Raw genomic sequence first — 13,911 nt, 5'->3', positions numbered from 1 at the left:
AACTCACCACATTAAGAGAACAATGGAAATAATCACCTAAAAATATAGAAAAAGGGGTGCCTGGGTGGCTCAGATGGTTGGGCGTCTGCCTTCGGCTCGGATCGTGATCCCAGAGTCCTGGAATCAGGCTTCTGGCTCAGGGGGGAGCACCCTTCTCCCTCTCCCTCTGCCTCTCCCCCTGCTCGTGCTCTCTCTCTCTCTGTATCTCTGTGTCTCAAATGAATAAATAAATAAAAATAAAAAATAAAAATCTTTTAAAAATATAGAAAAAGTATTGGACAAAATTAAATAAACTTTCCTGAAATTTTTTTTAAATACCCTACACTTAAGTAGAGATTCTACTCCTTTTAGATTTTCTCATATTTAATCTTTCTCAGGTTGAGATATTTTTGATAATGTTCACCCCTCTATGTCTCCTAACAGTAGGGTATATCATGACATTTCCTCATTCTTTCACATGTACGCTGACACTTGACCAGCCGATCTCTTCATAGGAAATTTTTCTACGCTTCTCTCTCTATTTACTTTCATTGTAATATTCCATAATCAACAACAACAGAATTCTTCCATACTTAAAGCAAAAATCTCTAAGTAAACTATCTTGCTGGGGAAACATGTACCTCATAAAATCTATATTGCAATGGCAAAGACACAATCGATCATATTAATCTTAGATATATTAAAGAATATATGATTTTAGGGGCGCCTGGGTGGCTCAGTCGTTAAGCGTCTGCCTTCGGCTCAGGTCATGGTCCCAGGGTCCTGGGATCGAGCCCGCATCGGGCTCCCTGCTCCGCGGGAAGCCTGCTTCTCCCTCTCCCACTCCCCCTGCTTGTGTTCCCTCTCTCGCTGTCTCTCTCTGTCAAATAAATAAATAAAATCTTTAAAAAATAAAAAAAAAGAATATGTGATTTTGAATTAAATTACCCACATACTTATAGAACGTGTTGCTTTCCTTGAGACTCCTTGTTTCAATTTTCATTTACTAGTGTCAAGGACTGAAAACATTTCCTAACAGAATTAACATATATGCACCGAAATGTTCATATATTTGGATTGAAAGACTACAGATGTTCCTTTAAATAAAGATAATATAATGATGACTTAGATGAGTCATCATTAGACAAAATAACTAAACATTCTTAAATTAATTTAAAATATTTCCATTTTGCTGAATTCAACATTAAATCTCTCCTTTTCATAGTACTGAAAAATCATTTTGTTTTTGTCAAAAGTTTATTTTACAAATTAATCTTCTGAAGTTATATATCTCCTTAGTAAAAAAGAAAACACTATGAAGAAAACTAGAAGTTTAAATACATATGAAGATTTTCTTAAATTCATAAGAAATGCTGATATAACTTCTGAAGATTAATTTGTAAAATTCATGAGATATGATTTACATAAATGTAAAAATAATAAGTAAACATATGTATGGAAAAATATTCAACTTCATGTAATTTGTAACTGAATTGAAATAAACTTTTGACATATTGACAAAGCATTTAGAACGTTTAAATGCCTAATGTCTACAGAATGGTAGTGACTCTGGTTGTCTCAGAGTTTGCTAAAACATGTTATAAAGTCATATTGTTAATTCAAAATGCTAAGACTGTACACTGTAAGAAACATTACAATTTTCATGCTGTTTAGTAATCCCATATTCTGTAATCAATTCCAAAGAAGCATTATTAAATATACAAGATGCATAAATGCAGAAAGATTTTATAACATTTTGAACATAATTAAAAATCAGAAATGAAATGATTTTTTCAGTACTATGGAATAGTAAAGGAAATTATCCAGTAGGATGTTATATAAAATGATTTAAAATAAGATGGTTAAGAAGACATACTCATGATATAACAGTAGGCAAAATGTTTACATAAAACCAAATCAATAAAAAAGAACAAATTTTGTGCAAAAGTAATCAAATTATGAGTGTTTTTTCCATTTTATCTCATATCAAAATTGTGTTAAAATTATAATAAAATTATATATAAAAGCAATACAGAATTAGCTGTTATTAATACATGTATGAGTTGAAGCAGAGATAATATATGTAAGAGTCCTTATTGTTGCCAAAGATCTCACTATTTAAGGTTACTCTAAATAAAACTATTCAACAATGAAACTAGATAAAATGAGAAAACCTAATTACCAGAAACTTTAGAGGAAAAAAAAAAAAGAATCTTCCTTCTCTTCCTGTAAACTTGTGAATTTTGTTCCTAATGTTTCCATGTGAACTTATTTTTATAAATGTGCTAAATAAATGCAGAGTTAAAATAAATCATCTAAGTTTTTGCTTTAAAAAAATAGGATTTCACATTACTGATCTCTCTCATAGTGCATGCATGTTATTAATGTCTACTCAATGAACCCAGTAAAACAGAGAGAGAGAGAGAAAGAGAGAGACTGGAGGGTTGAGGAGGGCAGAAGGGACAAAGAATATTGATTTATCAGTTTATTACATTTTTAAATGTCTTCAGTGGAGTGTCTCCAAAGTTCTCTAAAATATATATATGTATTATACATATATTTTATATATATAAAAAACATATTTTTTAATATAAATATAAAAAATATATAACATATTTTATAATACAAAACATATATTATATATATATAACCATCAAACCTGTTGATATATTTTATCTATATTCATTCATAAGTATTTATACCATTCAAAGCTAGGAATTTTTTCACTATTTCCAAGCTACATTAAAGGTTTTATTATTTAAATATTCTTTAAATATTATTAAATAATAGAGAAACTTCAAGATGCAAAAATTTTTTTAATGCTTTAGTAAAATCTTAGATGTTAAATAATATTAAAATAATGTTCTTTCCACCTAATTGGTTCATAAACCTAACAAAAGTGTAGGTGATAAAGATATCTATAGAAATATTCCTTCTTTCTCATGTGACTGAGGATTTAAGACAATGTCCCAAATATTTTCTCCTGGGATAATTCTTAAATCTATTCATGATGGGTGAAGACAAAATTCTTCCAAAAGAGAAGGGTAATACATGAGATATGAAAAGAAAGAAAAAAAATCAGATACACAGATCTGAGTAGGAAACTCAAGGTTCTAATGAAAGCAAAATAAGTTTGGTGACCTGGGGGTCAAGGTCCATTAGAGGAGAATGTGATGAGCTCCAGGATTCACTGCTGTATGCCAGTAAACGAAGTGCAACTCTTTAAGTGTTTAGGTCATATATATATAGCAAGTAACAATGCTCTGTAATAATCACATTGTAATTCTTCAGCAGGTAAGAAATGTGGAAGTAAGAACACAGTACGTATTTCTGATGTACATTCGTCAAGAAACAATTCTGAAATACACAAAAATATCCCCAAACTCTGTCTTTCAACATTAAACAGACATTGTGCTCAGCTCATTCTGAACAAACAAGTTTGTGAAGTTTTATGGCGCATGTATTTTATGGTGTGTGTGTGTGTGTGTTTCTTTAGAATATAAACTCCTAAAGGATAGGCATTTTGCTTTCTTTTTGCAAACTTGTTACAGTGGCTTCTTAAAATACTTTGTGTGTAAAATTTGTCTGCAGAAGAATCCGTGATTCAAAAAGAACAACAAAAACAAAAAACCCAATAGCAGTTCCAGTTGCACTCAGGATTGTCCAGAAGAGCTGGAAGATGCTCACCTGCGTTGCTCAAAAAAGCTAGGCAAGAATACATCCTTACCAGCACACTGGCCCCAGTGTGATCCCAGGGTGGCTCTGCAGCAGGACCTGCCCCTTGGGCTCGTCCTGCAAGCCGGCTAGCCCTCAGAAGCCCTTGGTCTGACTTTCAGCTGTTGTCCTACTGGTTGCCTGAGAGAGGGCTCAAGAGCTATACGCCCTGGGCAGGGTGACTCCACCCACCCCCCTCTTTTTAAAAAAGATTTTATTTATTTATTTGAGAGAGAGAGCATGAGCAGGGGGAGCTGCAGAGGGAGAAGCAGGCTTCCCATTGAGCAGGAAACCCTGAGATCATGACCTGAGCTGAAGGCAGACGCTTCACCGACTGAGCCACCCAGGTGTCCCAGAGTGACTCCCCTTTTAATGCATCGTGTTGGGCCTTGCAATCAGTAGGTTCTGAATAGATATCTGTTAAATGTTACTAACTACCTGCCTAGGTGTTCCACGGTTTACTCATGCTCGACAGTCTGAACTGAATTCAATTTTTCTTCCCAAAGCCTGTTTCTACACCCACTTATCCCATCTTAATCTTATTATCCTCTCAGACACAGGAGCAAGAGATTTCTAAGTCAAATTTATTTCTTACTTGCCTTTATTCACTCATAAATAATTCATTAATTCTACAAATATTGCTGCTAGGAACTAAAATAAGTTCCGGTGACACAGAGTCAAACAAAACACAGCCTCTGCTTTCAAAGATAATTGTGTCTGGTGAGAAAGAGAGACAAGTAAATCAAGATTTAGAGGACGACGTGCAAAGCACAATGGCAGGACAAAGAAGGAATATTCACTGGGCAGAGGCCGGGAGGCCAGGGCCATCTTCCTGGGGAGGGGAGGCCCTCTGGGGAAGGATGAATGGAGGCAGCAGGGAGGGGTGCGGAGAGGGCAGAGGAGACAGAAATGGCATTTGCAAGCACAGAGAAGGTCAGTGGTGAACACCGGGGTGCAGAGTGGCCAGCGTAGACACTGACGTTCAGGGAGTGGGACTCAGGCTAGAGTGGCAGGGAGGCCAGCCCTGTCTTCCAAATGCTGGAAGCCCTGTGGCACCAGGGAGGATGAGCCAAACACACCCCCTGGGGCAGGAAGGTCATTTCGTCTTAATCCTTGAGAGCTCTGGAGAGTGTTGGAGGGATTTCATACAGGACTTAACGATGTGTGTGTGTGTGTGCATGTATGTGTCTCTGTGTGTGCGTGTTGTGTATGTACATGTGTGTGCTATTATAAGAAATATATTTCTCATGATGCCATAGGCATCTAGTGAAATATCTTGTCAAATTTTTGATATGGTTTTTATATGTTTACAGGAATTCTCTATAAGTTGTGAATGAGCTCAAAAGGCAAATACAGGGTTAGTACTATGTTCTGGACACCGAGGATCCACAGGCAAGCACGAACTGCTCTGAAGCCCGGGGAACTCACAATCCATAAATAATAAAAACCCATACAAGATAATGTGGGAAAGCAGCATGCAGATGGAGGTGGCCTCCACCGGACGGCAGGGACTGGGACAGGACAAGCAGGCTCGCTGCCTGAAGCCTCTGGCCACTGGGCAGTGGGGTCCTGGCCACCAGACTTCCTTCTCTTAGTACACAGACTTCATTCCCACCAACAGTGTAGGAGAGTTCCCCTTTCTCCGCATCCTTGCCAACATCTGTCGTTTCCTGACTTGTTAATTTTAGCCCTTCTGACTGGTGTGAGGTGGGATCTCATTGAGGTTTTGATTTGTCAAGAAATGGGCAGAAGACATGAACAGACATTCTGCAAAGAAGACATCCAAATGGCCAACAGACACATGAAAAAGTGTTCAACATCACCCGGCGTCAGGGAAATACAAATCAATAATATATATATATTTTTTTAAGATTTTTTTTTTTTTTGAGACAGAGAGAATGAGAGAGACAGAGAGCACATGAGAGGGGCGAGGGTCAGAGGGAGAAGCAGGCTCCCCGCCTAGCAGGGAGCCTGATGCGGGACTCGATCCCGGGACTCCAGGATCATGACCTGAGCCGAAGGCAGTCGCCCAACCAACTGAGCCACCCAGGCGCCCCAAATCAATAATATTTTAAGTAAGTTTTTATTACTACCATTATAATGTTACAGGATTTGTGTCCCCTTAGTGTGTGGGTTCTTGGTCACGCCGCTTCGAAGAATGAAGAGGTAGACCAGATGAGGAGTGGTGGGCAGCAAAGCAAAGTTTACTGAGCAAGAGTACAAAGCTCCTGGAGAGGGAGGGGAAACTGAGTGGGTTGCCCCCAGAGTTTCTAAGTTTAGGGGGTTTTATGAGCTCTTTTGTGGAACTTTCTTAAGCAATCAGGGTGTACTAAATCGTGCCAATCAGGGCTTTGGTCATGTCTACCTATTAGCTTAATATCCACGTGCTGATGGTCTTTTTTTTCCTGACATTTGGGGGCTTAGGTCTTTACTGTCCCTTGCCCATGATATTGACAAATGCTTTCATGGTTCATTGTCTTATTTTAGGACGTTTTGCAGAAGTCATTTCTGCAAAGGTTGCAAAGCAGAACATCAGTGTGGTCCTGTCCAAGCTGCAAAACAGAAGTCAGTGCTGTTTGATCTTAGCTGTCCTGACTCCGTATTTTCTTGTTGGGGACCCTGGCCTGACTACCTAACTGTCCAACTCACTCTTAACAATAACAGCATCTGTGTCCGGTAGGAAAGCAGGGTCTCTGTGTGTGTTTGTGTCTTCGTGTGTGGTGAAAGTGGCTGAAAGAGATGTTTGCAAGAATTACTTAAAACCCATGCTAATGAGGTCGTCTCTGGGGTTGGGGGAGAAAACAGTTGACTATGGCTTCTAAACATAAAAGAAGAGTCCAGTCGGATGAGAAAGTTAAAAAAAAAGGCAATAAAATGGATACTCGCATTCAGATTCTCCCCCACAGCTCTGGGTGATGCAGGCTGCGGAGCGGGGCTGGGCACCAGGCAGAGGGCACCTTATCTAGGGTAAAGTAGCTAGAAAAATAATACAAGAAAATAAGTAAATATGCAAACTATGCAAAGGCCTATTACATGCTACAGGGAATTCGATTTTTTTTTTCAAAAAAGAAAGTTATCAAACAATGTGACAGACAAAATAGTAAAACCATACCAAAAAATTAGACAAAATGTCTGTAACTAATACAACTATATTCAAAAACACTTGTGAGTCTGACGTGTGATTTTTAAGAACATATACATTTTATTGTGGAAAAAAATATTGATATAGAAGATGCAACAATTTTGAGACTTAATAGACGTAACATAGTGTAGGGGCCCAGGGCAGGCTGCCCCCAAATGGACCACAGTGACATACTGGTTATTTTGAATTGAAGCTACTCGAGAAACAACCCTTGCAAAGACACTCAGAACCTCCCCTGTCCCCAGAGACTAGGAAACAAATCTCCCATGTGAAAAATACCCTGTCTCTGCTAAGAAGTAAAAGACATCCTTATCCCTAGAGACAGGGCTTTCAAGTCGAGAAAGCTGTAGAAATAAACCTTGTTATTATTATTATTTTTTTACTACTCTACTACCCCAGCCCAAATTCTGCTTAGAATTCTTTTTTTTTTTTTTTAATTTTTATTTATTTGAGAGAGAGTGAGAGCAGGGCTTGATCTCAGGATCCCAAGATCATGACCTGAGCCAAACGCAGCCTCTTAACCAACTGAGCCACCCCGGGGCCCCTAGAATTCGTTATTAATTAAAGCTCCCAACCACCTGTTTTCCTTATCCTGTAAGTTCTTCACAAATTTATCATCTCTTTGTCTAAAATGTGTAAAAACTGGCTGCCTTGGTCATTTCTTTGGGCCTCAGTTTCATTATTAGGCCTTTGTGTGCACGAAACAAAACTGGGTTTTTTCCTCCTGTTAACGTGTCTCATGTAAATTGAATTCTTAGTCCAGCTGGAAAACCTTGAGGGCAGAGGAAGAGTTCTCCCTCTTCTACAACTCAAAATATAACACGATTATCTTGTGAAGAGATTCAGTAAGTCTGGAGGAGGTCCCACCATCGGTATTTTTATAAAACTCCATGGGTAGGTCTGAGGTGTGTCAGTAATTAAGAATATCTGGCCTAGAAGATGCTAGATTTGTAGGCAGAAAGAGTTAGGAGTCCCCCCAAAATGAAAGGTGAGCCACAGTTTTCCTGACACAAGAAAAGTCTTTCTAGGCCCTGGGCCATCTTGTGAAAGAATGTAAGAGCAAAGAGCGAAGAGCCACTAGGGGCCAGGAGATAGCTTGTCACATCAAGGACAAAAAATCCGTGGTAAAATTCCCAGTGCTGGTTCAAGAGTGAAGATTGACCCGACAAACATTCTGAGTTATCTGTATGGGATCTGAACCTCTGAGCACTCGGGTTCTGGCCAACAGAGCCAGAGAATCGAGGATGCTGACCTTCTCAGCCCTCGAGACTTTGACCTAAATGCTCTCACCTGAAGGTGACTTCGGTCCCATTCTGCGCTACATTCCCCACTGTGCAAGCCCCTTCATGAACGTGCATACACTTTAGCTTGTTTCCCTTTCTGTTGTTCAGGAGACACTGTTTGGGGAAAGATCCTTGGTGTTCTCCCTTCTTGTTGCAAGTAAAACCCTACCTTGTCCTATTCTTTGGCTTGGTTGCGTCTTTGGGCTCAACGCCCACCAAGAGGCAAACCCAATTTCGGGTAACAGATTCAAATTAAGTAAGTAAGGTTATGGCCAAGTAATAATTTTAAATAATAAGTAAACATATTGATGTTGTTTTTGAATATAGATGAGGTCCGAAGCTGACGGCCAAGAAAGAATTCTTGAGATGTCTTCGGTGCAAATAGGTGATTTTATTAAAGCCGGGGACAGGACCCATGGGCAGAAAGAGCTACATTACAAGGGTGAGGGGTGACTGATTATATACTTGGGAGCTGGGCGTAAGGAAAAAGGGAGGTTTTCAAAAGAATTTTTGTATGCTAAAGAGGCCCTGCAAGATACTGGAGGCCTTGCCTTTGTCAGGTTAAGGTTGTCTTTCCCTCTAGTAAGGCATTAGCATTAAGACTTTCTGGGAGGAATGTTATACTCTGCCTATCACAAGTCCTTATCAATGGGCTGCAGGTCATAAGGGAATTTTATTTTATTTACATTCCCTTCTACCTTTGTTTCTCACATCACTATGGATGGGTGGGTAATATTAGGGCTCCAGGAAATTGAGTCTATGGGTCTCTGGGAGTTAGGCTATTGATGAGAACGTTTTTTTCTTGTAAATCACTAAACCTTGGTAAACTGAGGGAGACTCGGGTCTTGCTGGACTGTGATTTCTATTAGTTAACCATTTGTGGTTTTTTTTCCTTTCCCTAGTTTTAGGGCAGGCAGGAGTGCCTGAGGAATGTCACACATATCCCACCTGGCGGAGGGGGGGTGGGATGGGGAGGCGGGGGTGGGGGTGGGGGGTGGGGGGGGCTTGCAGGGTGTCAGCTTCTGCTTTGTCCTCAGCTTGCCTTCTGCTCCCTCATCAATATGACTGATGTCACTTACTATCATCAGGCAAAACACCAAGAGGACTCTGATAAATAAAAACCTACTGTGGGGGCGCCTGGGTGGCTCAGTTGGTTAAGCGACTGCCTTCGGCTCAGGTCATGATCCCGGAGTCCCGGGATCGAGTCCCGCATCAGGCTCCCTGCTCGGCAGGGAGTCTGCTTCTCCCTCTGACCTTCCTCCCTCTCTTGCTCTCTGTCTCTCATTCTCTCTCTCAAATAAATAAAAAAAATCTTTAAAAAAAAAAAAAACCTACCGTGGATGGTGCGATATTGACAAATAATCTAGGAACTTCCTATAAAATATGCCATTTCTGAAATATTTACAGTACTAGCATTTCTCTCTCTGCAAGGCTCAGTCAGCATCTCTTCCAATTCAACGCGTGTTCTCATGCAACCATAATAGTAACATATTAAATAAACCTAATGATTTCCAGCTTGCCTCTTTTTATAGATGAGCGAACAAATCTTTGTGATTATCCAGGGCCCCTCTGGGAAACCTCAAGCTACTTTTGGGTTTAAAAGGTATCCTGAAAATTCTCATTTTTCTATATTTAAGATCCAATGTAGGGATGCAAAAAATCACGGTTGTCACAGGAAATGTGGACATTTGATTAAGACAGGAATATGGGTGCCTTGAGAAGCAACACCTGGTGAACTAATCAAAAACACAATAAAACATTTAAAATAAACCCTGCCATTTCATCAGTAACAAAAAGATGCCTCAGAGGTATACAGAGCTGGAAAAGGATATCACTCACATTCTAGAAGAAGAAAAAAGAAAGACAAATTGAAAATTGATGACTTTTCTTGAGCCCATCAGAGACTTAAAGCCACAGGACAGATAATGCTCCTGAATTCTGGGGAGACCCAGAAGTCTGCATAAGAAATAAAACTCACGCATTTGCCTGGGGGCAGACATGTCTGGGTGCGATATGGATCTGCTAGGAAGTTTAACTAGAAAAATTTAAGAAGCTGCTAAAAGCCGAACGTGGGCTGTCGTGTGAGTGTCATGGGGGACACTGACGTTGAGGGCTTGTCACATTCCTATGGGCCTTTGCCCCAGGACACATCCACTAGCATCTCAAGGAAAATCAGAAAGAATCTGCTTCTTCTTTTTGCCCCCCACTATAAAAATCTACAGAGACCTAACCCATCCTTCCTCACTAAAGAAAACACTGCCTGAGTTGGCAGAGATGGTAGGACTGGCGTCCCACCACTGCTGGAAAAGGGGACAGAGGCCCCATTGAGACATAGCACAGACTCATTCCTCCTTTCTTTCCTTACTAGGAAAAGGCTAATCTTCAGAAGAGGAGGGACTGAACGGTAGCCTGGAGACTGTGCAGCTGGAGGAGGAGGGGGTGGGGAAGAGTGACAACCACAGGAGGACAAGAGGTCTGGTGAAGGCCACACACCCAAGGTCCAGGCCCCCAGGACTTGCCTATGTCTGAAATTGAATCAGAATGCAATTGAAAATCCACCTCCTCTCTGCCCTCACCCCACAGTCATGCTAACAAGGCTCCAGCAAAAGATGAGGAGAGACTCCCACAAAAGGGAAACTGTCTCAAAGGAGAAACACAAAGTCAAGACCTAGCACCAACCAGGGAGATAAAACAAGTTATCACTAGAGCACCTGAGCATCTGTGGTGTCCATCCCAACAACACATTTCAACTCCAGTAACTAGAGCAAAAAAACCTTCAAATCCAGCCCAAATCCTGCCTAGACGAAAATAAATCCTATACTAAAAGCATAGAAGAAGGAACAGAGTGAACACTGCCTCAGTACCTACCATCCTCCACAAAACTGTGAGACACACGGGAGGGAAGTAAAGGCAAAAAATACCACCACGGTCTGGAGGGTCAAAGTAATCATCACAATCCAAACCCATTAGGAAACAAATGTTGAAAGTATCAGACAGAGGATATAAAATAATTCTGATTAATATGTTAAAGGCTATAAATAGAAAAAGCAGATAATGTGCAAGATCAGAAGGTAATTTCAGCTGTGAAATGGATACTGTAAGAAATAGCCAAATGGAAATATTAGATATAAAAAGCACCGTGACTGAAGCTCTACAGATTGATCAGTAGACTCAACATGGCTGAGTCCTGAAATAGGGCTGGACTTGAAATAGGTCAGGAGGAGTTTCCCGAACCCAAACGCAAAAGAGAAAAGATACTAATAAAAACAGAATGGAGTCGCCATCCCCTGTGGGACTATATCAAAGACTCGACCACACAGGCAGCTGGAATGACAGAGGAGCTGAATGAGAGAACATAAGGGAAGAAACAGTCAAAGGAAGGGTGGCCGAGGATTTTCCAAAATTACTTATAGATGCCAAACCACAGATCCGAGAAGTTGGAAAATACCAGACATGGTAAATCACACACACACATAAACACACACCCCTGAGCATGTTGTGTTTGAACTCTGGAACCAAAGACAAAGAGAACATCCTGGAGGCAAGAGGCAAACGCCTCCCCTACAGAGAAACAAGGGTAAGACTTAACGCACACTTCTCAGCGTGTGACAGGAGGAAGTACAATCCAGAGCATTGAAAGGAAGGAACTGTCATCCTGGAGCTCTCTTTCCAGGAAAAATATTTCTCAAAAATGAAAGGAAGTAACAAATTTCCCAGGCAGACAAAAACTTATGGAGTTCATTGCAGGCCAATCTACTGGATAAGCAACGTTAAAGGAAGTCATTTATGGAGAAGAAATATGATACAGGTCAGAAGCCTGGGTCTAAACAGAGAAATGAAGCGTGTTGGAAAGGAAATAAAATGTTACCATATTTTAATTTCTCTAAAAGGTAAATAATTGTTAGAGAAATAATATTAACAATGTATTGTGTGATTATAGCCTATGTGACAGCAAAACGTGTGACAAAATTGGCAGAGGAAGGGTGCCTGGGTGGCTCAGTTGATTGAGCTTCCTACTCTTGGTTTCTGCTTGGGTCATGATCTCAGGGTCGAGAGACTGAGCCCTGCATCAGGCTCATCCACGATTGGCAGGGAGTCTGCTTAGGATTCTCTCTCTCTCTCCCGCTGCCCCTCCTTCCACTCATGTACTCTCTCTCTCTCTCAAATAAACAAATAAATCTTTTTAAAAAAATTGGCAGGAGGGATGAGAGGGAGGAATTCAGATTATACTGCTCTGAAATCTTTATGCTGCACTCGATGTGGTAGAATATTTGTAGGTGGACTTCAGTGATTTAAAAGTGTAGTTTTTACACTCAAGGACACAATCTTCTCCTCAGTGGGAGTGAACTAGTCCATGTGCTTTTCTCTATCTTGGCTACCATTATTTTATTTGCACATGATTTTTCTTACAGTAAAAGTTATTGTCATGAGGAGGGCATTCTCAGTTCGGAAACTGAGCTAGTTATGAATACAGCTACAGCCTGAGTGCCATCTAACTTGACTATGTCTTTGCTCTATCAGATCAACCTCTATTCATAGCCATTTCTCTCTGTCTTAGCCTGTTCAGGCTGCTATAACAAAAATACCATCGACTAGATGGCTTATAAACAATATAAATTCATTTCTCACTGTTCTGGAAGTTGGGAAGTCCAAGATCAAGATGTTGGCAGATACGGTGTCTGGTGAGGGCTGGTTTTGGTTCCTAAAGGGCCATCTTCCAGGTATGTCCTCACCTGGCAGGAGGAACAAGGGACTCTAGGGGGTCTCTTTTACAAGAATCCCATTCCTGAGGGCTTTACCTTTATGACCTAATCACCTCCCAAAGGCCCCACCTCCCAATACAGTCACACTGGGGGCTAGGTTTCAACATAGGTATTTGCGGGAGGACATAAACATTCAGTCTATAGCACATTCCTTTGCAAAATGTAAACAGTCTACAATTTCTACCTCCTAATCTGTTTCTCTACATCCCTTTATTGGCCAGTATACCTTTCTTCAAATACACAGACTTAACAGATTCTGAAATTGCTAATAATGTCAATCAGTTTTTTTTCCCTGAAAATCCAGCATTTTCTTTCTGATCAAGGGGACCTCACAATACTTGCGATCCTTCATTGAATCTTCTTACCAGAAGTAGCCAGAGATGCTTGCTCTCATATCTCCCTGTGTAGCCAGAGATGCTTGCTCTCAGATCTCCATGTAGCCAGAGATGCTTGCTCTCAGATCTCCCTGTGGAGAGCATCACTGACTATCAGCCTCAGTTGTTGACCCTTGGAATCTGTGCCAGATTTATGGTGAGGCCATGCTTTCTCTGGGTTGCCACCAGTCAGTGAATGAACATGGCAGTGCCAGCCCGTTTCTACCTGACATGAGACCCCTCCAATGGGCAGCCTTGCTTGGGACTTCACCATTGGTCTGTGGAACTCTGATCTCTGTCTCCCTACCCAGCCTGTTCTCCCTCTCTTCCCGTGGTGGTCTGGCATGCATCATGAGCTAGAGACTTCCCTGCTCATTGCCTGTTCCTGATCCCTCTTTCTTTGTTCATCACAAATATCTCCCTCAATAAATGGTTTGCATACCTGATCCCATCATGACATCTGTTCCTTGGAGAACTGAAAGTGACACACCATCTTGGCATTTATTAAAGCTGATCTTCACAAGCAAATATCACTATCACCATTTTATAGTGACAAAATTACTTCTAGGTAATTTGAAGTTGGTTCTGCTTGGTTCCAAATTTCATCCTCTTTCTACTACACAATACAACCTCTATTGACAAGTAGGTCTCTCTCA

This window comes from Neomonachus schauinslandi, chromosome 3 (genome assembly GCF_002201575.2).
Source record: "Neomonachus schauinslandi chromosome 3, ASM220157v2, whole genome shotgun sequence".
In the NCBI taxonomy this organism is placed as follows: Eukaryota; Metazoa; Chordata; class Mammalia; order Carnivora; family Phocidae; genus Neomonachus; species Neomonachus schauinslandi.
Note: the sequence above shows the minus strand (reverse complement) of the source record.